The sequence below is a fragment of the Propithecus coquereli genome, unplaced genomic scaffold (genome assembly GCF_000956105.1).
Source record: "Propithecus coquereli isolate 6110/MARCELLA unplaced genomic scaffold, Pcoq_1.0 Scaffold39, whole genome shotgun sequence".
Classification (NCBI taxonomy): domain Eukaryota; kingdom Metazoa; phylum Chordata; class Mammalia; order Primates; family Indriidae; genus Propithecus; species Propithecus coquereli.
The window spans coordinates 1,414,749-1,437,684 of NW_012149618.1; the positions used below are offsets into that span (position 1 = coordinate 1,414,749).

The window sequence follows — 22,936 nt, forward strand, 5'->3', positions numbered from 1 at the left end:
TCCGGATCATTTCTTTCTATGTTTTAGTAGAGACGAGGTCTCGCTCTTGCTCAGGCTGGTCTCAAACTCCTGACCTTGAGCGATCCACCCGTCTCGGCCTCCCAGAGTGCTAGGATTACAGGCGTGAGCCACCACGCCCGGCCTATCAGTAGTTCTTTCAGTTTCAGAATGTTGACATCTAGGTTAGTTTACTTTCAATCTTTTTACTTGAAAGTACATTTGAGGTTATAATTTTTCCTTTGAATATCATTTGAGATATTCGATAGCTTTAGACGCATTGTGCTTTTCTGGTCATTTAATTTTGTTAATTTTGATTATGAATTCTCCTTATTTCATAAAGTTAGAAGTTTATTTTCTTTTTAAATTCCAGACGTGTGTTCAGGTTATTTTTTCCTGTCTGTTGTTGATTCTAGTTATACTGCATTAGGGTCAGGAAGGCTTCTTTTGGAGTAAAGAGGAGAAGGAAGGGCAGGAGTGCACATGCACATCTGGGAAATGAGCTGTCCAGGCAGAAGGAAAAGCAAGTACAGAGGCTCTAAAATGAGAGCTTGTCTGGCGTGTTGAGGGACAGCAGGACATCAGTGCAGTGTGCTTGGAGCAGAGTGAGGGAGAGTGGGGAAGGAGATGAGGTGAGAGAGGTAAGGGGTCACGTTGGTAGGGCCTTTGATGACACTGTAAGGACTGGCTTCTACCCCGAGTATGTCGAACAGGTGAGGATCTGATGTTTTTAACAGGATCATTCTGGCTGCTATATTTAGAACAGACTGACAGGACAAGGGCAGAATTGGGGACATCATTTAGAAAGCTTCTAATAATTTATGTATGCATGTTTACATACAAATACATACATATATATACACAAACACGCAATGTCATTAAGAGCAGGACAAACAGGCTCGGTTTTGAACTCTCCCTTGGTCCCTTCCAATGTTGTCTGCCTTGTTCTGTCTCATGTTAATATTTTGTAATAGTTGGTATTTGTAACATTTATTGTCAACTGTTTGTATCTTTCTCTAAAATAACATAAATGTGATTTTTTGTTGTTTTATTAAATCTGAGAGTTTTTAACTCTTCAATAGGTGAGTTTAATTTTTTTCCATTTATTCTGACAATTGATATGTATGTTTAAATTTATTTCTAGCAATTTATTTTGTATCTTCTATTTACCGTGATTCTTTTTTTCTACTTTCCTGTCTTCTGTTAGGTTGGTCAAGGCTGTTTTTGTTATATAGTTTTCTTCCAATAGTTTTAAGGTTTTATATTTTTTATCTAATTCTTCCAGTAGTTACCCTTAAGTTTTTAATGCATACTTAAAATTATATTTTCTTACAAGTTAGAGTTAATTGCATTTTATATTCTCCTCCTGAATTCTTTTCTACGTTTTATTTCCCTTTATGCTCCACCTGCCCACAAATTCTATGTTGCTAACTTTGTTCATTATTAAAAATCACTTTATATTTTACAACCAATGTTTACTTAGATGGAACATTGTTGTTTTCCTGATTTCTTCGCTTCTCTCTTTTTCCTTGGATATCATTTACTACATTCTGGGTTCATTTGTTTCTTACTGCAATATATCTTTAAACAGTTCTTTCAGCAAAGGGCATTCAAAGTCCTTAAAGTCTGAAAATGCTATAGTGGTACCCTTGCTGTTGAAAGACAGTATGGGTGAGAATGGAATTTTAGTTCAAATTTATTTCTCTCAGCACCTTGAAGACATTGTGCTACTATTTTCTTAAAACCAGTGATTAAATCTACCATTGGAATTCTCACTCTTTTGAAGGCCATCAGCCTTTTCTCCCTAGTGTTTCCTAGGAATTTCCCTTCATCATTATAACTATGACGCACATTCTATTTGAAGGCTCACACTTTTTCAGTTCTGGAAATTTTCAGACGTTATTTTTCTCAAACATTGTCTCATGTCAATTTTCTTACTTACAACTCCTACTAGATAAATAAAACTTCCACACTGTCCTAAATGCCTTGACTTTTCTTTCATATTCTATTTCCTGTTTGTTGATGCTGAGTTTTGGAAGAATTTCTAGCCCTGATCTTTTAGTTCACTCATTTGTTCTTCAGCTACAGCTGGTTTGCTATGCAGCTTATCCAATGAGTTTAACTACATTTTTCATTTCTGCTACTTCCTGTTTACTGTTTTATAATTTCTGCTTCTTCTATTATGCATGAAAATCTGTCTGTCCTTGGTTCTCTAAGGAAATAATATGTACCTATATCCAAAGTTTCCTTCTGATTGCTTTACTTCCTAGAGTACAGAGGAGCTCTTTATATTTTACATTTCATATGTTTAAACTTCGTATGTTCATATTTTATATTGTTGTGCTAGGCTTCCCTTGGGTTTTTGTGGTTCCTGGACGTGCAAACATCCCACAGGACCATCTACTTGCAGTCCTAGTCAACAATGGCCTCCTGAACAGATTCTTGATGGAATATGTTCTGAAAGAGTTCACAGAGCAGCTTCAGGGTCCCAACAGTAGTGGCCTCCACCAGGCAGTGCAAGCAGCTCCTTTCTGTAACTTCTAATTTAATATACGCCTCCTTCACTTAAAGATGCCTTATAACTTCAGGAATGGAACATTTCTTGTTTTTAATATTGAAAGAGGATTTATTAATCAACTTAATGCTTTATCATTTCTATGGGTTTGGTGTAGAAGGGGGAAGAGGTCAGGATACGTTTGGTCAACCATCTTCAAACTGGATCTATTACTTCTTTAAATACTATCTCTCTGCATTCTCTTTAGCCTCTATCTGGGACTCTTATTAGATGGTACTCCTCAGTCTATCCCCCATGCCTTAATATTTTTTCTATTACTTTATAATAGCGATAAGCTTAGGAACAATTTTCTGTTCTAGTCCAGCCTACAAAGTTGATCTTTAGCTATACACACTGTTAAGCACCTCATCTACAGAATTTCTTATTTTGATAATCAATATTTTAATTTACAAGATCAATGCTTAATTGATTTTGGTAAAAATATAACTGCTTATATCTCTCCAAGGATTTATCTATACTTAATGTAAAATCTAGTTCTGCTTATTTTATTAATTCTATTTCTGAGAAAAATTCTTCTGTTATCTTATCAGGTTGTATTCCTCTCATTCTGAGTGATTTGTAACTAAGTGGTCATCTTTGTAGTCATGGCTTCCTTGTCAGATGGTCTACTCTATCTGTGTGCACTGCCTACCTGGAGGGGAGGAATGGCAGTTGTTTTCAGTGAGAGTGGAGAAGGGACAGAAAGTGCCACTTCATGGAAAAGCTTTGTAGCTAGTCTTAGCAAAGGAGCTTCCTATTCTCCTGGAATCCATCAAGCACCTGGAACCCTGCCCTGTCTCTCCAATCCAAGCTCCTGTATATACTACACCTGCCTGAGACAACCTCCATCACCATGCTACAGTACTAGAGTCACCCTGTCATTTGCCCTGAGACCCTCACGGCTCCCCATAGTAACTACTTTCAAGTGAGAACACTTGAAATGTTGTCCCCACCTTTAAGCAGCAATACTTTCCTATTCTTGTTTTTGACCAAGGTTTCCTTGCAAATGGTTCTCACCTACTTTTCACGGATATTCTTCACAGTCTGGGGCCTACTAAGGGATTCCTTTCTTTTTTCCCCTCCAGTGTACTTGCAGATTATTTTTAAAATTCCAATCTTTTTTTTTAGAGATGGGGTCTCCCTCTGTCATCCAGGCTGGAGTGCAGTGGCACCATCATAGCTCACTGTAGCCTCAAATTCCTGGGCTCAAGCAATCTTCTTGCCCCAGCCTCCCAAACAGCTGTACCACAAGCCCCGCTAATTTTTTTCATTTTTTTAAAGATGAGGTCTTGCAATGTCGTCCAGGCTGATCTTGAACTCCTGGCATCAAGTGATCCTGCTGCCTCAGCCTCCCAAATAGCTGGGAGTACAGGCGTGAGCCACCATGCCTAATTCTAAACATTCTAATCTATCATTTTTATGTATCAGGAGCAAGACGGAAAGGCTATGTAACATGTCCTCCATCTGCCACTTTAAAATGGAATTCCTATTTCTTTTTTAAAAATTAAAGTTAATAAAAATTTATTTTGAAAATTTTGTAATATCTATTGTGCTATATCACATTATTATTATTATTATTTTTGTAGAGACTGAATTTAACTATGTTACCCAGGCTAGTCTCAAACTCCTGGGGTCAAGTGATCCTCCTGCCTCAGCATCCTGAGTAACTGGGATTAAAGGCACACGCCGCCACACCTGGCAGATATACTATTTTTCAAAATAACTGCTTTAAAAAGTGAAAAATTAGAATTGCTAAGCTCCAGTTTAATTTAACTGGTAAAGCTATAATTTTGATTAATGTATGAAAGAAAAGTAATCTGTGTAATTTTTGTTAATCTTCCAAGATTTAAGAGTATTAGCTCTCTGACAGTTATGAAAATATGGCTAGTTAGAATAAAATATAATTGGTTCACATATGGTTTCTGAAACATGCTTATAAATTACAAACCCTCCTTAACCCAGAGAAAAGAAGCCACTGCTATTTCAACTGGTTCAACGATAGCCAAGCCAAACAACAGCAGTATCTTGTACTGAGCAGCCAATAGCTTCAGCTGCCCTTTCAGGAAAAAAAGAATAAAAGGATTTATTGGAATTCAACATCAATAGACTGACATTCTAGGTATGTCATGACAGCCAATATAGTATTTACAGTTCCACACATAACAACCCTGGGGTGAAGATGGGGACCCTTGAAGTATGAACAATTGCGACGTTAAATGCTAGTAATTTAAAAATGAAGAAGTTATGAATGTGTATAGGCAAAAACAAAGCTTTTGGCCAAGGTTCAAGGCCAAACTTTGCTCCTAATTGAGTTGTCCTATCGATCTGGCCTGAGTGGGAAACATCCAGTGGGGGCAGAGGGGTTGTTGGCACCCTTCACAGTACACACAACAAGGAAAAAGGCTGCCTGAGTATTAGAGTGTCCAATAAAGCATCAGGTTCAGTGTCATGGACAATATTTCCTTTTTCTACATGGTTTTAACTGACAGTTCATATTCTCATTTTTTTCAAAGAATTTCTTGAGACTTCTGTTGCTTTATAAGAGAATTAAAAGTAATATATTACTTATAAGTGAGGAGGATATGAATAAACAGTAAAGCTCATACACTGCTGGTAGGAGTGTAAAGTAGTAAAGTTACCTTGAAGAGCAATTTAGTGATAGCTAGTAAGAGTGAAAATGCACACTCCTCTTGTCCCAGGGATTCCATTCCTAAAAACACCCTAGAAAAACTCTCCACACTGCACAAGACCTGTATCAGAAAATCCACTGAGGCTATGTATGAAAAAGTACAAAATTAGAAACAAGCTGAATATCAGTCAACAGGAGGATAAATAGGTGTGGTATATTCATAGAACTGAATTCTATATAGCACTGAAAGTAACCCTATCAACATGGAGATCATTTTAAAAACAATGAGGTGAAAAAAGGAAGCTGGAGTAGGGCACACACACCACGATGCCACTTTGATGAAGTTTAAAGACAGGACACACAACACTATCTATTGCTAATGGTCACATACATGTAAGTAATAAACAACACAAAAATATGAATGGAAATACTAAACATCATTTTCAAAATAGAGGTTATCTCTGAGGAAGTTCTGAGGAAAATGGTTTTGGAAGATATATAGGGGCTTCTAATTTTTCTGTTTTATTTCTTAAAAAAAAATCTGAAGAAAATCTAATGAAATGCTAAAATCCAATAAAGTCTTTTCTATATGCTTGAAATATTTTATAAGAAATTAAATATTATTTGCTAGTTCATAAAAGGGCAACTCAGAGATTCCAGGGGAAGACAAATTAAATGAATATTTACAAACGTTACATATCATTGAAAAAATCAAATACAGCAATATAACATTTAAATAATAACTTGATAAACAGGTTTTTTCCCTTTTCATACTATTCCAGTTTCCCATGCATAAATAAGAAAAATGATAAACACATGCAAAATCAAATCTATTTTTATAAAAATGAGATTGTATTATACGCTATGTATACTGCTATACAACTTGCTTTTCTCAGTCAATAATATATTATGGACCTCCTTCCATATCTGTACATGTAGATCTATTTCGCTTATTATGACTGCTGCACAGCATACCATACTATGTACATACCATAATAAATTTAACCATTTTCCTACTGATGGATATTTTGGTCTTTTTTTTTTTTTTGGTGATCACAAAAAATGCTGCTATGATATCCTCCTACAAAAATCCTAGTATACTTGGTATTAGTGTCTTTCTGGGAGAATTCCTATGTGGAGAATTGTTGCGTTAAAGGTTACATGCATTTTAAATTTTGTCCTTCATACGTTGTACAATTCACACTCCTACCAAGAATCTTCAAGAGTCCTCTTCTCTACACCTTTGCCAAAAATTATCAATCTCCTACATTTTCTGCAGGTAGGTGGGTATAACATGAATATTTCTACTTTCATCATCAAAAGTAATTTAAAACTGGAACAAGTGGGAGCTGCCAACTTTCATAATGTTTTTTAATAAACACTGACTGTGTACCAGGTCACTGGAATATAAAGAAAAATAATATACTAAGGACTTATGATCTAATGGCATATACAGACAGATGACCAGATTATGTAAAGGTGATTATGATAGTATGGTAAGTGCTTTGAAAGAAGTATTCACTGTGCTATAGCAGATCATGAAGAGATGCAAAAATCAGCTTGGGGGATCAGAAAAAGAAGCAATACCTGAGCTAATTCTTAAAGGATATAAAGAGGTTGACAAGGGAAAGTTGGAGAACAGGGAGGAGAGGAGATAAAGGCAACCAGAACAGCAGATTCAAAGACATAAAAGTAAGAAAATATGGTGTATCAGGCAACTGCAAATAGTTTAATATTGTCATAGTGCTGCCTGGGGTGAAAGATATAAATAAAAGTCTTAGACCAAAGACATAACTGTAAAAGCTTTCAAAACATTACTCTGTAAGATAAAACTTTAGTGTGTTATAAGTCATCTTTGTTTTAGAAGTTGCTTCTGGTGTACATTGAGCAGATAATTCTCTGGCACTCAAGTGTCGTAATAGGTTCCATGACAGAACACAACTAGGAAGGAGGAGTGTGACCAGTACTTCAGGTTTTGGCAAATAAAAGTTTAATCAGCTAAAACAAAAAAGAGAAGAGCACACAAATGCTGTGGAAGTAGATTCATAGGCAGCCAGGGTCCCAAAAAATGAAGGATAGTGTAAAAGAGAGTGTAAGGGTTGGCAAACTAAGAGGACCTCCTGTGTACTGCTGTGTACGGCAGCACTTTCCAGGACCTAGAACATAACAGGCACTAAATATGTTACTGAATGAACACTAGGAATGAAAGCTCTCTGCCTGCCTCAGATTGCCCATTGTACGACTACACTTGGGCACATAGTATCTCCAAAGCTATCACAAATACTGCCACAGATCAAGATAGGAACAGAGCCAGCAGTCAACTGATATCATACAGAGCATAGACACACCAAAAGTCAGCAACAATAGTATACCACAACCATTATTCAGCACTGCTCTGAAACAGTGCTTTCTAAATTTGTCTGAAGATTAAAAATTCCTGAAGCACTTGTTTAGAAAAACAAAACAAAACAGTTACTTAGACCTACTAAGTTAATATTCCCAGGGTGAAGGCTTAGTATTCTGTATATTTAACAAGCAGCTCAGATCATTCTTTTCAGGAATATTTGGGAAGCACTGCTTTCCAAAAAATTAGAAGTTCTTACCAATACAAGAAGATTAAAAAAAGAGAGAGAGGTATAACTATTATAAAGCAATTCAGTTGTTTCCTATGGATGATATAATTATCAACCTAGAAGTCCAAGAAAAGAAACTTAAAGACCATTAGAGCCATGTATTGATAGAAGAGCCAGTGAGAGCTGGGCTGGTGGCTCATATCTGTAGTCCCAGCTACTTGGGAGGCTGAGGTGGGAGAATCACTTGAGCCCAGGAATTCAAATCCAGCCTGGGCAAGATAGTGAGATCCTGTCTCTAAAAATTTAAATAAATAAGTAAATAAAATTTAAAAAGCCAGTGAGACCTCAAGATGGAAATGTCCATAATATCACTGAATGCAGGAGTCTTAACCCAGACAAGAAGCATGCGCTGGAACTGAGAACTGTAGAAATTTAGCCAGGCACAATGACTCACAACTGTAATCGGGAGCTTTGGGAGTCAGAGGCAAGAGGATCCCTTGAGACCAAGAGTTTGAGACCAGCTTGGGCAACATAGAGAGACTCTGTCTCTATGGAAAAAAAAAATTAGCCAGGTGTTGCAGTGTGCACCTGTAGTACTAGCTGTTGGGAGGCTGAGGTGGGAGGATCACTTGAGCCCAGGAGTTGGAGGTGGCAGTGAGCTATGATCATGTCACTGCACCCCAGCCTGGGCAACAGAGTGAGACCATGTCTCTTAAAAAAAATAAAAATAAAAAATTGCATAAATTTATCAGTGTCAGGGGTGGAGGAAGAGGGAGGCATCTACCTGAAACTGTATTCTAACAATCAGACAGAAGGTGCTGCAAGAAAAGAAGAGAGAAGAAAAGACAGCTCAGGAGAGAATGTTGGGAAACAAAATCTCTGGTTTATTGAAGGTGATCAAAAGATTTAATGAATAAATACCACATGAGTATTTCAGAATTGGACATTCTGTAGTCACTAAATGGAGATATGCAACGTACGACCCACATTTATTCAATTTATTTAGAGAAAGAGTTCTACCCTACATCTGTATCTGTAGATCTCAGAAAGCACCAAGTATTAATATACAGGCAATAATCACTGATATATTTCGGTTAATGCAGAAACAGACAATTCTCACTGCTGAAGATACAGAACCCAGTGATCATCCTCACACATGGGAGGAGGATCCCCACTCTCCAGTGCAGCTCTGGTGGCCATCTGTAAGAATTAACAAAGATCTAAAGTTGAAGAAAGGGCTGTGGGCAAGTGACGACTGCCAGAGGAAATTGCTCATTCGAAGAACTGCTTGGTTTAGGGTAAGTCATACACTTCGTTCAATGGAAAAACCTCCCTGTCATCTCTTTAAGAATAATCAGGCTACAGTTGAAAAAAATGCCTTATTGTTTCATAGACAACACACCAATTCCTTCTTTGATAGCACCCATATTTTTAAACAGCTGGATCTGTTTTAAATGTTCTCATTTTAAACTCAGCACTTTTGCAGCTGTAAATGGCTTTAGAAATAAGTAGTGCAGCCAAACACAATAGTAGAATTGGCCAATTTAAAACATTCGCAGCAACCTACTGAAAATGCTAATAAATGTCAGGATACCCCAGCCCATTCCCTTTATCCTTCAGATGCCTCCAGAAGGTCCATAATTTCAAAGGGAGGCCTTTGGTCAACAAAGCAGTCAGTTTACCTCAAGATCAGCTGTTCGTCAACAGAAGTTCAGAGCACTTCTCCCCAGGCCTCCATGCCACCATCAATAGAAGTAAAGAGAGGAACCCAGAGCCCTGCATGTTCCCGGTACCAACACCCTTCTCCAGCTCACATGGCTGCAGCACCATGACCTGCCTTGGAGACTATCTAGTTATATCAGGTTATGCTTGTTTCACAAGAAATCCAAGACTCTCACTTGGATTCTTACTCCTGAAGGCTCTGCACATCTCCTCACATGACGTCATTTCCCACTAATCCTCAACTCTCAAAACCCTTTTACTTCACAGTCCATCGTCAGCAAAATCCCTCTGGCTGAGCGTATGCATCAACCTCTTCTCTGAATGTCGCTTTCACCTTCTGGTTCTAGGAGGAAACCTGGCTTTCCCTGAAGGTTCAGCTTCCGCTGCAGCCATTTCAAGGGGTAGCTGCTTTCTTTCTCATACCCCTCAAATAGCTGGGTCTCCAGCTGGAGGAAATGTCCTCTTAGAACCTCACTGCCACTCTCAGATCATTTTCCCTTTTCCTTAAAACACCAATTTTGAATGTCATGTCATTAGATCAAAACCCTATTATCCTTCCTTAGTGGAGTCCAATAGTACTACTGTCATAATTGTTGATTTCAACAGCCACATAGTTGATCTTTCCAATAACCTGCTTGTAGTGGGTTGAATGGCAGCCTCCAAAAAGATAGGTCCACATCCTAATCTCTGGAACCAATGAATATTATCTTATATGGTAAAAGAGTGAATATTACCTTCTATGGCAAAACATGCAATTAAGTTAAGGATCTTGAGAGGCAGAGTTTATCCTGGATTACCTGAGTGGCCCAAAACGCAATCTCAAGTATTCTTAGAAGACAGACACACAGAGGAGAAGAGATAGAAGAGGAGGCAGCAATGTGACCAAGGAGGCAGAGACTGAAGTGACACAGCCACAAGTCAAGGAATGCCAACAGCCAGTGTGATGGTTAATTTTATATCAATCTGACTGGGCTATGGGATGCTCAGATATTTGGTCAAGCATTATTCTGTGTTCCTTTGAGGGTGTTTTTGGGTTACATTAACATTTAAATTGGCAGACAGTAAAACAGATCACCCTAATGTGAATGTACATCAGTCAATCATTTAAAGGTCTGAATAAAAAAAAAAGGCTGACCCTTCCCCAAGTAAGTCCTGCCTGATTGCCTTCAAACTGAAATATTGGCTTTTTCTTGCCCATGGACTCAGATGAAAAATTGGTTCTTCCTGGGTCTTGAGCCTGCAGGCTTTCAGACCAAAACTACCCCACCAGTTCTCCTGGTTCTCAAGTTTTCGGACCAGAACTGAACCTACATCATCAGCTCTCCTGGGTCTCCAACTTGCCAACGTACCCTGCACATTTGGGGACTTGTCATCTTCCATAATTGTATGAGCCAATTTCTTAAAATAAATCACACACCCACACCCCCTACTGGATCTGTTTCTCTGGAAAACCCTAATACAAATGGATTCTTTCCTAGAGCCTCCAGAGGGAGTATGGCTCTACTGACATTTTGATTTCAAACTTGCAGTGTCCAGAACTGTTAGAGAATAAATTTCTGTTGGTTTAGGCCACCAAGTTTATGGTAATTTGTCACAGCAGCCCTAGGAAACTAATATATCTTTCCTGAACTCCTTTCCTTCAACAACTATCTCCCCACCCCATGTTGGCCACCCCTTCTAGTCACCTCCTAAGACACTTGATTGCCAGTTACTGCACACTACCTGGAATCTCAGTTTCAAGCACCCACTCTGATACCCACTTCTATCTTTCTAGTCCATTCCTTCTAGTACCCTGCCTCCAACAACACTTCAATCCATTGGACCTATACTGCATCGAGCCTATCATCTTGACCCTGTCTCTCTCAAGGCCTCATATCTCTCTTGAACCAACCCACAAGCCATGGTTCATTATTATATTTTCTTTGCATACCGTCCAACCCCCTTGCCATTTCTCTTCCTTCGTCATACTCCTCTGTCAAAACCCCAGTCCTATCCATTCTGTGTCTCTACCCACACATTGTGTGGTGGGAGTAAAACACACAACCATGCTGACTGGTCTGACTTGAATTTATAACCACCAACCTCAAGTTAGTCATTCCAATGTCAGTTTAAATGTCAACTTCCCCAAAATGGCTTTCCCCTGCCATCCAATTTTCTTTAAAAAAATAACTTTATTAAGATAAAATTCACATGCCATAAAATTCACCCACTGTACAATTCAGTGGTTTTTAGCATATTCAAAGAGTTGTACAACCATAACTAATATCTAATTTCAGCACATTTTCATCACCCTCAAAAGAAATTCAACGCTCATTCGCAGTCACTTGCCATTCCTCCCTCTCCTCAGCCCCCGGCAACCACTAATCTACTTTCTGTGCATTTGTCTATTCTGTATGTTTCATTCTGTCCTATGTACTTGCCTATTCTGGACATCTCATATAAATGGAATCACATGATATGTGACATTTTGTGTCTGGTTTTTTAACTTAGCATAATGTTTTCAAGGTTCATCAATGTTTTAGCATGTTTCAGTACTTCATTTCTTTTGATTGCCTAACAATATTCCATTGTATCAATAAACTACACTTTGTCTAGTCACCAATTGATGGACATTTAGGTTATTTCCATTTTTTAGCTATTTTGAATAATGCTGCTATGAACATTCATGTATAAGTTTTTGTACAGTCATATATTTTCAATTCATAAGGGTACATACCTAGGAATAGAATTGCTAGATCAATTGGTAAGTCTATGTTTAACATTTTGAGAACCTGCCAAACTGTTTTCCAATGGGGCTACACCATTTTACATTCCAACCAGCAATGTATGAGGGTTCCAATTTCTCCACATCCTTGTCAACACTTGTTATCATTAGTCTTTTTTACTTAGCCAATGACTTCTCATTGTGTTTTTGATTTGCATTTCCTTAATGACTAATTTTGTTGAACATCTTTTCATGTGCATATTGGCCATTAGTATATCTTCTTTGGAGAAACGTCTATTCAGATCCTTTGCCCATTTTTCCCCAAGTTAATTTACATTTTTTATCACAGTAAAAACACATAACAATTTACCATCTTAACCATTTTTAAATGTACAGTATAGTGGTACCAAGTATATTCACATTATTGTGAAATAGATCTGCAGAAATTTTTCATCATGAAAATCCGAAACTCTATACCCACTAAACAACAATTCCCTTTTTCCTCCTTCCCACAACCCCTGGTAACCACCATTTTGCTTTTCCCTTTGCTCATTTTTAAATTGGGTTATTTGGGAGCTCTTTGTTGTTGTTGTTGTTGTTGTTGTTGTTGAGTTTTAAGAGTTCGTTATAATTCTGGATACAAATCCCTTACCAGATATAATTTGCAAATATTTTTCCTATTCAGTGGGTTGTCTCTTCATTTTCTGGATGGTATCTTCTAAAGCACCAAAGTTTATAATTTCATTAAAAGTCCAATTTATTTTTCGTTTGTTGCTTGTGCTTCTGGTGTCATATCTAAAAAGGCACTCAACTCAAGGTCATGCAGACTTTTATCTTTGTTTTCTTCTAAGAGTTTTATAGTTTTAGCTCTTACATTTAGGAGTCTATAATCCATTTTTAGTTAATGTTTTATATGGTATAAAGTAGGAGGCCAAATTCATTCTTTTGTATGTGGACATCCAGTTGTCTCAGCACTGTGTTTTGAAAAGAGTATTCTTTCCCAATTGAATGGTCTTTTCACCCTTGTTGAAAACTATTCAACAACAAATATAAGGGTTTATTTTTGGAGTCTCAATTCTAATCCATTAATCTACATGTCTATCCTCATGCCAGGACCATACTCTTTATTTTTTTTTCCTTTTCTTTATTTTAATCTGAGTGTCTTGCTCACACTGTCTTGATTACTGTTAAAGTTTTTCAAGATTGTTTTGGCCATTTTGGGTCCCTTGTATTTCCATATAAATTTTAGGATCAGCTTATGGGGTTATGCAGAAAAACAGCTGAGATTTTCAAAGGGATTGCATTGAATCTGTAGATCAATTTGGAGAGTATCGCCATTTTAACAATATGAAGTCTTCTGGCTGGGTGCAGTGGCTCATGCCTATAATCCTAGCAATTTGGGAGGCCGAGACAGGAGGATTGATTGAGGTCAGGAGTTCGAGATGAGCCCGAGCAAGATCAACAGAGAATGGGATGTCAAATCAGTGATTCTGGAAGTAGAGCAGTTAAAGGTGGTAAAAATGTCCAGGGTATAAATGAGGGAACAGATGTTTGAGGGTTAGTGGAGGAGATCACAAGATTTCCTGCACAAGTCAAGAAACTGTGTATTCAGGACATTAAAACGTTCAACTACACAAACACTGAAATCACCATGAGGTCACCATGAATCTGGTACCAATCCAACCAATTCATCCAATGCATGGAGTGATGGGGCATGACCGTTAGGTCAGGAGATAATTGCAATTAGAAAAGGAGGGTCGCAGAGCTAAAATGGCATAAGCCTCAAAGAAGTATCTTACTTGCTTTTTTTTTTTTTTTTTCTTAACTAAGAGATTCAAAGTGTAATGGTCTAGAAGTGGTAAGCTGGAAAGCAAAGAGAAAACTAACCAGGGTGACTAGTGTAGGCAGAATTCCAAGTGGACCCTCAATAAACCTCATCCTTGTACAATCTCATCCTCTTTGAGTGTGGGCGGAACCTATGAATATGATAAGCTATCACTCCTTTGATGATGCTACATCATAAAGCAAATGGGAGACTACCCTGGGTGGGCCTGCTCCAATCAAGTGAGCCCTTTAAAAGCAGCGTCTGTCTGGCTGGCTGCAGAGGAAATCGGAGAGATGCATTCCATCTGGCTTAGAAGAAAGGAAATATCCATGTTGTAAACTGCCTATGGGGGCCACATGGCAGAGAACTGCAGGCAGCCTCTGGGAGCTGAAAGTCCTCCTCAGCTGGCAGCCAGCAGGAGAATGGGGCCCTCATACCACAGCTGCAGTGAAATGAATTCTGCCAACAACCAGAAACTGGCAAAGGGACCTCCAAGCCCCAGGTGGTAACTACAGCATCCGCGGACAGTGAGACCTGGACTTTTAACCTACACGAAGTAAGATAATAATTTCCATTGTTTTAAGCTGCTAAATTTGTAGTAATTTGTTATGCAGCAAAGGAAAATTAAAATAATGAGCGTAAGTCCTCATTTACCCAAGATGTTATTCCTCATAATTAATAGTGCCTCCCCTTTCACTCTCAAGTGGGTCATTTAGATGATAAATTATATGATTACCCTAACCAAAATTCCAACCTCTAAATACACGTGGGGGCGTGAGAGAATAAAGGGCCACCACCTGAAAGGGCTGCAGGATAAGCAGAGCTCTAGAGACAAGGGCAGCCACATTTCAGTGGACACAAGTAGAGAGGCAGCTGGACATGAGGCTCCTGCTGACCAAGGAGCAGCAGCACTAGAGGGACTTGAGCTGTGCAGGCCTACGAGAAGGCTGGGTGTGGCAGGAGGTGCAGACCATGATGGAGACGCTGGGTCACATGAGACAGGGTGGCCAGACAGCTTACAGGATGACACTGACTCATAAAAGCAGAGGCAGCAGTCATGGCAGACACAGCCTCAGTAGTTTCCTTGAGGAGAGCTGGCCACTGGGCTAAAGAATTCAATTTTGTAGATTTTGTTTTTAATTTCTTCATGCGTATGTCTTATCTCCTGCTAGCCACAGTGCGGATATTGTCTTATACTTTTAAAAAAATAATGCTCCTGTCTAGTTTTGTACTTTGTGTAAAGTAACTGTTTAATTGTGATGTGATTATTTAAAACTGGACAGAGGCATGCCCAATAAGCATACATACCTTTTTCCCATGAATACATATGAAATTATCTTTTAGAATTCAAGAGATATGAGGAGAGGGACACTAGTTACATGAAAATTATTAATAAATATTGCTTCTGACAAAGTTAAGTCAACAATCTCAACTATTCCAGGTCTATAACAACATAATTAGCTCTGACTCCTTAAAGTAAATGGCTTAATTTTGCTACTAATTTCCAAACAACTATGCTGGACATATATGAGTTGTCCACTAACACTTATTTTTTAAAAAGTAAACCAGTATTTGTTTACCAAAGATTGTTAAGCAAATCCAAAATACATCTTCATCTACAGTAGATTTTGAAGACAAAGATAAGTAACTTTGTTCAGAGGTAGACTCTGCCATCTGCTGGGAAGAAAGGAGAAATTTCTGCACCATCAACCAATCAGTTACATCAGTGGTTCGTAACATTTTTGGCACCAGAGACTGGTTTCATGGAAGACAATTTTTCCATAGATCAGGGAATGGGTGAGGGGGATGTTTTTGGGATGATTCAAGCACATTACATTTATTGTGCACTCAAACCTCTCTGCTACTGATAATCTGTATTTATAGCCACTCCAGCGCTAACATCCCCATGTCAGCTCCACCTCAGATCATCACGCATTAGATTCTCAAAAGAACATACAACCTAGATCCCTCACATGCGAAGTTTACAGTAGGGTTCGAGCTCCTATGAGAATCTAATACCACCACTGATCTGATAGGAGGTGGAGCTTATGCAGTGATGCGAGCGATGGGGAGCAGCTGTAAATACAGATGAAGCTTCATGCACTCGCCCACAGCTCACCTCCTGCTGTGCAGCCCAGTTCCTAACAGGCCACGGACCAGCACCGGTCCACAGCCTGGGGGTTGGGGACCTTAGAGTTATATAACTACCTCCACTGTACTAAAAAACTATATATATGGTACAAGTGTATTTTGTATAAATGAACATACATACACACACACACACACACACACACACACACACACACCCCTCCAAGACTTCCTACTATGGAGTAACTAAGTGGGAATCAGATTTATCTTGGTAAAGCGAAGGGTAAGCAGAAATCTGAATGGAAGACAGAGGAAGACAGGGAATGAAAAGTAGGCTTGTTTCGAGCCCTCCTTACATACCATGAAAGGTTTAGAGTTTCAGTTTGGGAAGATGAAAAAGTTCTGGAGATGGATGATGGTGATGGTTACACAACAATATAAATGTAATTAATGTCACTGAACTGTACACCTAAAAATGGTAAAAAGGGTGAATTTTAAATTATATATATTTTACCACAATTAATAGAAGCATGGAAGGAAGACAGGGAGGTAGGGAAGGAGCTTGGTTGGTTTAAAGTGAATCAAAGAGGCATGGATGCCCAGACCAAGGAAAATGAAGGTTAAGGTTAAAGATCCTAGCAGTGATTTAAAAAAAAAAAAAAAACCTATCTCTAAAATACTTTACTTAAAAAAAAAATTCCTCCAAATCTGAATCATTTAAATATGATAAAATCTCAGCAAATATAATAACAAGTTATTTTAATAAAATGCTCTTTTTTAAAGTATACTTTAGTAGAAAGCCATGATAATTGCTATGGCTAAATTAACCACTTAGATGGGAATCCTTGTTCAGATTACAAGCCTTTTCCTACATAGGGCAGACTGTGTTTTCTGAACAGACACTGTGCAAGAGATCACTGCAACAATGACTCATTCACATGGGCTCCCTTGCAAAATGACCTTTCCTCAACCACCTGGCATCATGAGGTGATGTCTATTTCTCCTTCCCTCAATTCCGGCTGGGCCTCAGCAACTCCTCCTACCCACAAAGCACAGCAGTGAGGATGCACATCTCCCACAGAGAGGTGAGCAAGGCCTTGCAGCTCTGCCCCAGCTCTCCTGGACCACTGCTCTCTGGATGCCTCCTCTAGGACACTCTCTCTTAAAACAGAGCTGCCAAGCACTGAGGAGAACAAGCCACACTGAGAGGCCACACGTGGTGGCTCCAGCCGACCATCCCAGCTGATCCCAGCCTTGCAGTCATCCCAGGGCAGTCAGCAGACACTGGAGAGAAGAACACTCCAGGCATTCAGGTCACTCCCACCCCCAACTTAACCCCAGTATTTCAGTCATCTCAGCAAAGGACCCACACAGCATGGAGCGGAGACAAGCCAACCCCTTTGCCCCACCAAGTCCTTGGGTGTAATCAGATGACTGGTGTTTTATGTAATTAACTTTTAGAGTGGCTTATTATGCAGAAGAGTCACTGAAACATTATGGGCACCAAAGTCTTGATGGCAAGGTTACTCACATACATACTGAGTATCTCAGAGAAAACAACTAATATATCCTGGCATATTTAAACACAAAAATTAACATTCAATTACATTGTCCACTCTCTTATTCTCAGGTGGAGGGACCTATCTGCCCCTCACTTGCTCCTCTCCTAATCGGATTGGTTGGTTTTAGAGAAGAAACTCAACATGCTTCACTTAGCCACCTCATCTCCCTTTTTTCTGAGGATCTGCAAACTCCATGGAGAACACACACTCTCCTCTGCTTCCCAGACCCACAAGCGTTCAGGGTCTGCTCCCTGCTGGAAAGGCTGGCAGTTGGGTGGGGGTATATTCGATTCAGGGGCTGTTGGCAAGTCTACTGTTTCCTCATAATTAAAGCCACTCTCAAATAGACTGCCATCTGCCCAACTCTTGGCTATTATCTGGGGGAAAAGTAAAGTGGGATTAACAGGTCCTCTAGAAGCCCAACAGGAACCACTATTAGAGATAGTGTTAGAAACAGATATTCACTGGAAGAGTTGTCTACACCAGCTGTCCCCATCTCTCCTGCCTTTCCCTCTTGAACTGACCTTCACCAGGTTTCTGTCCCCGCTCACTCCACAGACATTGCTCTTCTCCAGATGACCCCACATTGTCAGACAAAGGGTCAATCCTCAGTCTGCTTACTTAACTAGCCACAGCATTAGACACAGCTGAACACGTCCTCCTCCTCAAAACACCTTCTTCACTTGTTTTCCAGAACTACATTCTCCTGGTTTTCCTCCCTCCTCACTGGATGCAGGATCTTCCTCTTCCCCCAGATCTCTTAATATTGGAGAACTCTGGGGGTCTATCTTATTTCTCTTCTCTCTTCTCTAATCTTCACTCATTCTCTTTGGGGTATCATTCAGTCTCACGGCTTTAAATATGTGCCAGTGACTCCCAAATTTATACTTCCCTCTTAGACTTCTCTCTTAAACTCTATATAATGGTCTACTTGACCACTGTATATGGATATCTAATAAGCAACTTAAATTCAACAAGTCCAAAACTGGACCCTTAAACATCTAACTGTGCTCCACCCACAGACTCCCCATCTCAGCTGACGGCAATTCCATCCTTCCAGTTGCTCAGGACAAAATATTAGAGTCTCCCTTGACTTTTCTACACTCTCAAACCACATCCAACCCATTAGGCCATATTATAAAACATCCTAATTCAACTCTTTCTACAACTTCTACTGCTACTATCCTACCATATCTTGTTGTAATTATTTTAATAATCTCCCCTAAATGGTCTCCCTGCTTCTTTTTTTCCTACTATTTACTCTTTACGTGACATCCAGACTGATCATTTTAAAATATAAATCAAATCATGCTATTTTTCTATTCAAAACTCTCTAAAGACTGCTCACTTTATTCAGACTAAAAGTCCCAACAGTGGTCAACATGCCCATGTTAATGTTTTGACTTCCCCTCCTTCAATCCTCCTCCTGCTCATTTCATTCTGGCCACACTGGCTTCTCTTCCCTAACCTTACAGGTACACGCCTGCCCTGGGCCTGAACACTGAACACCTCTGCTCTTCCCCACGTGTCTGTTGGCAAACTGCTGAGTCTTTGCTCAAGTCTTACTTTCTCAACAAGGCCTATATGACCTCTGTATTCAATCTCCAATCTCCCCACCCCTATACTCCTGATTTCTGCTCATGGTAGAGTCCTATGCAGACTGGCAGAGGGCTGTGCTCCATCAAGCAGGTGCCTGGCCTCCTTCCATCTAAGGGCTCCTGCCACAGCTGGTTCCTTTGGAGACCTTTCCATTTGTCAGTGCATATGGGCAGTGGGAGAGTAAAGATAGAGAGGCCTGCTTTAAACTGCCTTGGCTGAGAAGTGTTTTTTACACACACACACACATCTATATAATATTAATATAATCCATCCTCCAGATGGGACCATATGACTAGTTCTCACCAATGGAATTTGTTCACAAAAAGAAAAACATGAATACACTTCTATCACCAGATTCCTTTTTGCTCCCTTTTTCTACACACAAAACACACTCAGCTCCTCCGACCACACCACGACATGCCCAGAGAGAAAATCTGAAGGCCCATTAAGTCAGTGTATCCAGGCTCTCTGAACATGGCCTAGTCTTCTTCATGAGGATCACATGTAACTTCTTCAGATACAAGCTACAAACTAAAACAGCAATTACCTGCATGCCCCCTTCCCACTCCCAATATACAATGGTGGAATAGGAGCAGGAGGGTCTTCCCTACCAATACCCTCCTTGGTCAAGTGGGCCCTGGCACACCCTCCTGAGGGGCTGCATAACCTTTACAATCCATCAACCGACCCTGCCAGAGCAACTTCTGGGTTCTTTTTATAGTAGCTTTATAGCTCAAATAGTTAAGGGCTTGTTCAGTCCAGGCTCACGGTTTCTTTGCCAATATAATTCCCTCAGAAACTTAGGAGGCCTTTGATCTATTTGCTTCCAGTCAGTTCCATGTGCCAGTAACCACACACAAAGTTCATTTCTAGACATAATTCTCAAGACTGATGTATTTCTTTGCCTCCACACCTCTTGCTTTCAATTAATAGAAGCCACCTGGAGGCTACATGAAACAACAAGGTCAGTGGTTCCCAATTCTGGTAGTACAACAGGATCACTTGGGGAACTTTTAAAAACTGTCTATGTCCAGGTTTCACATATCTCAGACCTATAAATCAGAAGCTCCATAGGTGGGACCAAGGTGATTCTGACAATCAGCTGAGAATAAGAACTGATGCCTTTCATCTGATCTTTGCCATGGGACTGAGTCACCTTTCTCAACTGAGAAAGTTCACTAGGCCTGTGTCGCTTAAAGCCTTTCTCAGCTCTCAGCTCTTTGTTTTTCCGTTTACTGCCCCAACTGTCAGAACTTTCTCTGTTCCCTTTCGTTTACAGCTTGCAAACTAGCCAATTCTTTCTAAGCTCATGTCTTTCTTGTATCACTTTACCATTAATAGTCTCACACTTGGATCCTTTCCAACACTTGACCTAGAGCTCAGTTGGCGTGAGGTGTGCCTCCCAAGTCATCACAGATGACAAATTTGCCAAATTAGTTACCACTACATAACATGGGTTTCTGTCTTTTCCTCTCCAATACCATTCCCTCAACAGTGTGCCACCTGACTGCTAAGCCAATGCCCAAATGTTAAGGTTTTAACAGAACTCTATTTCTAGCACTAAAACCTCAAGGACTTAACACAAAGTTTTTATCATGGCCCAATCATGTGGGTTGATGGATATTCTTCTCCATTTGAGGACCCAGTTTCCTTTTATTTTATGCTTTCACCCTCCACTGGGTGCTAATGGCATTCTCTCCTCCAAGGTAGCAGAGAGGCAGAGAAGGCACCTTGCTATTAACTGTCTTGTTCTGAGAAGACATCCATCATTCTGTTCACATTCCACAAGCAGGAACTAATCCCATGGTCCCACTTAGCTACCCGAGGGCTGAGAAATGTAGTCTAAGTGTGTGCCCAGCATGAACAAGAAAACAGTGACGCTGACCAGCCCTGGCAGCCTCTTTCATACTCTCTCCTAAACTCCTTATTGAGTTTAAGATCCACAAGGGCAAGAATCTTTGTCTGGTTTGTTCATAGGTGTATCCCAAGTGTCCCCTATAGGACCTGGCACATAGTAGGTGCTTAAAAAATATCTTTTGAGTGAATAAATGGACAGGATGAATCACAGATATCGTACCATATATCATTATTTTTTGTAATAAAAGCAAACTAAATGGACCAAGAACTAAAAACATAATGAATTATACTGCATAGTTACTTAGATAAAATATTAAAACAGAAACTTCTGGAAAAACCAAAATAAACATCTAGGTACTAAATACTCACATATCAAATACAAATTTATAAACACACTGGTTAAACACACACTAAATTCATCTGTTGTGAACATAAACATTCGTTCAAAATGTTAGTACAAACACAGTGGACACCCATCAAAGAAATTACTATTAAACTAATTACATATCTTTATGTTAGCTAGAAACATCTTTACCCAGCCTCGAAATTCACCCATATCTTTCTCAAAGAGCAAGGGCACAGAATCTTAATTTTGAAAACAAGTTACATGTCGACACACATACTGTTGAAAGGCCTTACCAGTATGTTTCTACTGTATACAATGCATACACCCCTCAAAATTCAGAACTGATACATTTATCATACCAGCTTCAAAATTATAGATGATGATAATACTTGATTTTTTTAAAATCTTAAGTCACTGTAACAAAAACAAATAAAACAAAAAAACAAAGCTGAAATAAAAATAACAACAAATGGAAACAAGACCTGCTTCACAAGTGTTGTGGGGATCAAACAGGAATAGAATTCATTTGTCATTTCTGTACTTTTCTGTACGTGTAACACAATGAAAAAATTCAACAGAGTATATGAAAAAGTGCTTTGTAACAGTATTCAGTCACTTATCTTCACATAAATGTCAAATCTCCATTCCTAAAAGGGTTATAAATTAGCCAAATGAGCAAGTTCAAATTAGGGGGAACATGAAGTTCCTCATTCTCCTAACCCCAAATCTAGAATGAGAATTTTTCAGTAGAAACATACCAGTGAGCCCAATTGTCATGAAAGGTAAAAGAGCAAAACCTATCTTGGTGTAAAGAGTTAGACTATAAACAAAAAACAGTGGAAGAAACATTAACAAATCAATTAACACAGTAGGGTACTTGCACTTTAAGAAAGAGAAAAGTAACAATTTGAAAATCTGTAAATTCTCTTTATTCAATGAAAAAGAGAAGACATTACTGGGTTTTTTTTTTCTTAAAGATTTAAAAAAATGGCCATTCAACCAAAAAGACATATATATTGGAACTCACAACACAACAGAACCCAGGATAGAATATTCAGTTTAATGAAATTTTATATTATAATTGAAGCCTATCTAATAAAAAACATAGATCTGTAACAGGTTGTCAAAAATGCAGGAAACAGAGTTAAGTGTACACATGGGTTGCAGTTTGTTATGTTTTTTCTTTAACTAATCCCTGATAGGACCTTATTCGCCTTTTCTTGGTTGAGTTTTAAGACTAAAGGGAAAATAAAAATTGGTTATTAAAGCTTTCTAATACTTGAAGACCAAAAGGATAACCAGGCATAAGAACTTAGGTTCTGAATTATACTTGTGACCCTGTATATTATATTTTTCTAGTGTTTAGCAAACCAAGCGACCAATAATAACTAGAGGAAAGGTTTTAAAACATAGGCTATAGCAAATTTTTGGAAAGAAAACTATGGCATTTTAAAAATTCACAATAAATTGAGAGAAGGGA

The 22,936-nt window shown here is 39.0% G+C and overlaps 1 protein-coding gene across 3 annotated transcripts in view; it reads right to left on the reverse strand.

The window, feature by feature from the left end:
* Positions 1-22,936, reverse strand: part of DTNB (dystrobrevin, beta) — a 273,847-nt gene that overhangs the window by 126,905 nt on the left and 124,006 nt on the right. The window lies entirely within an intron of this gene.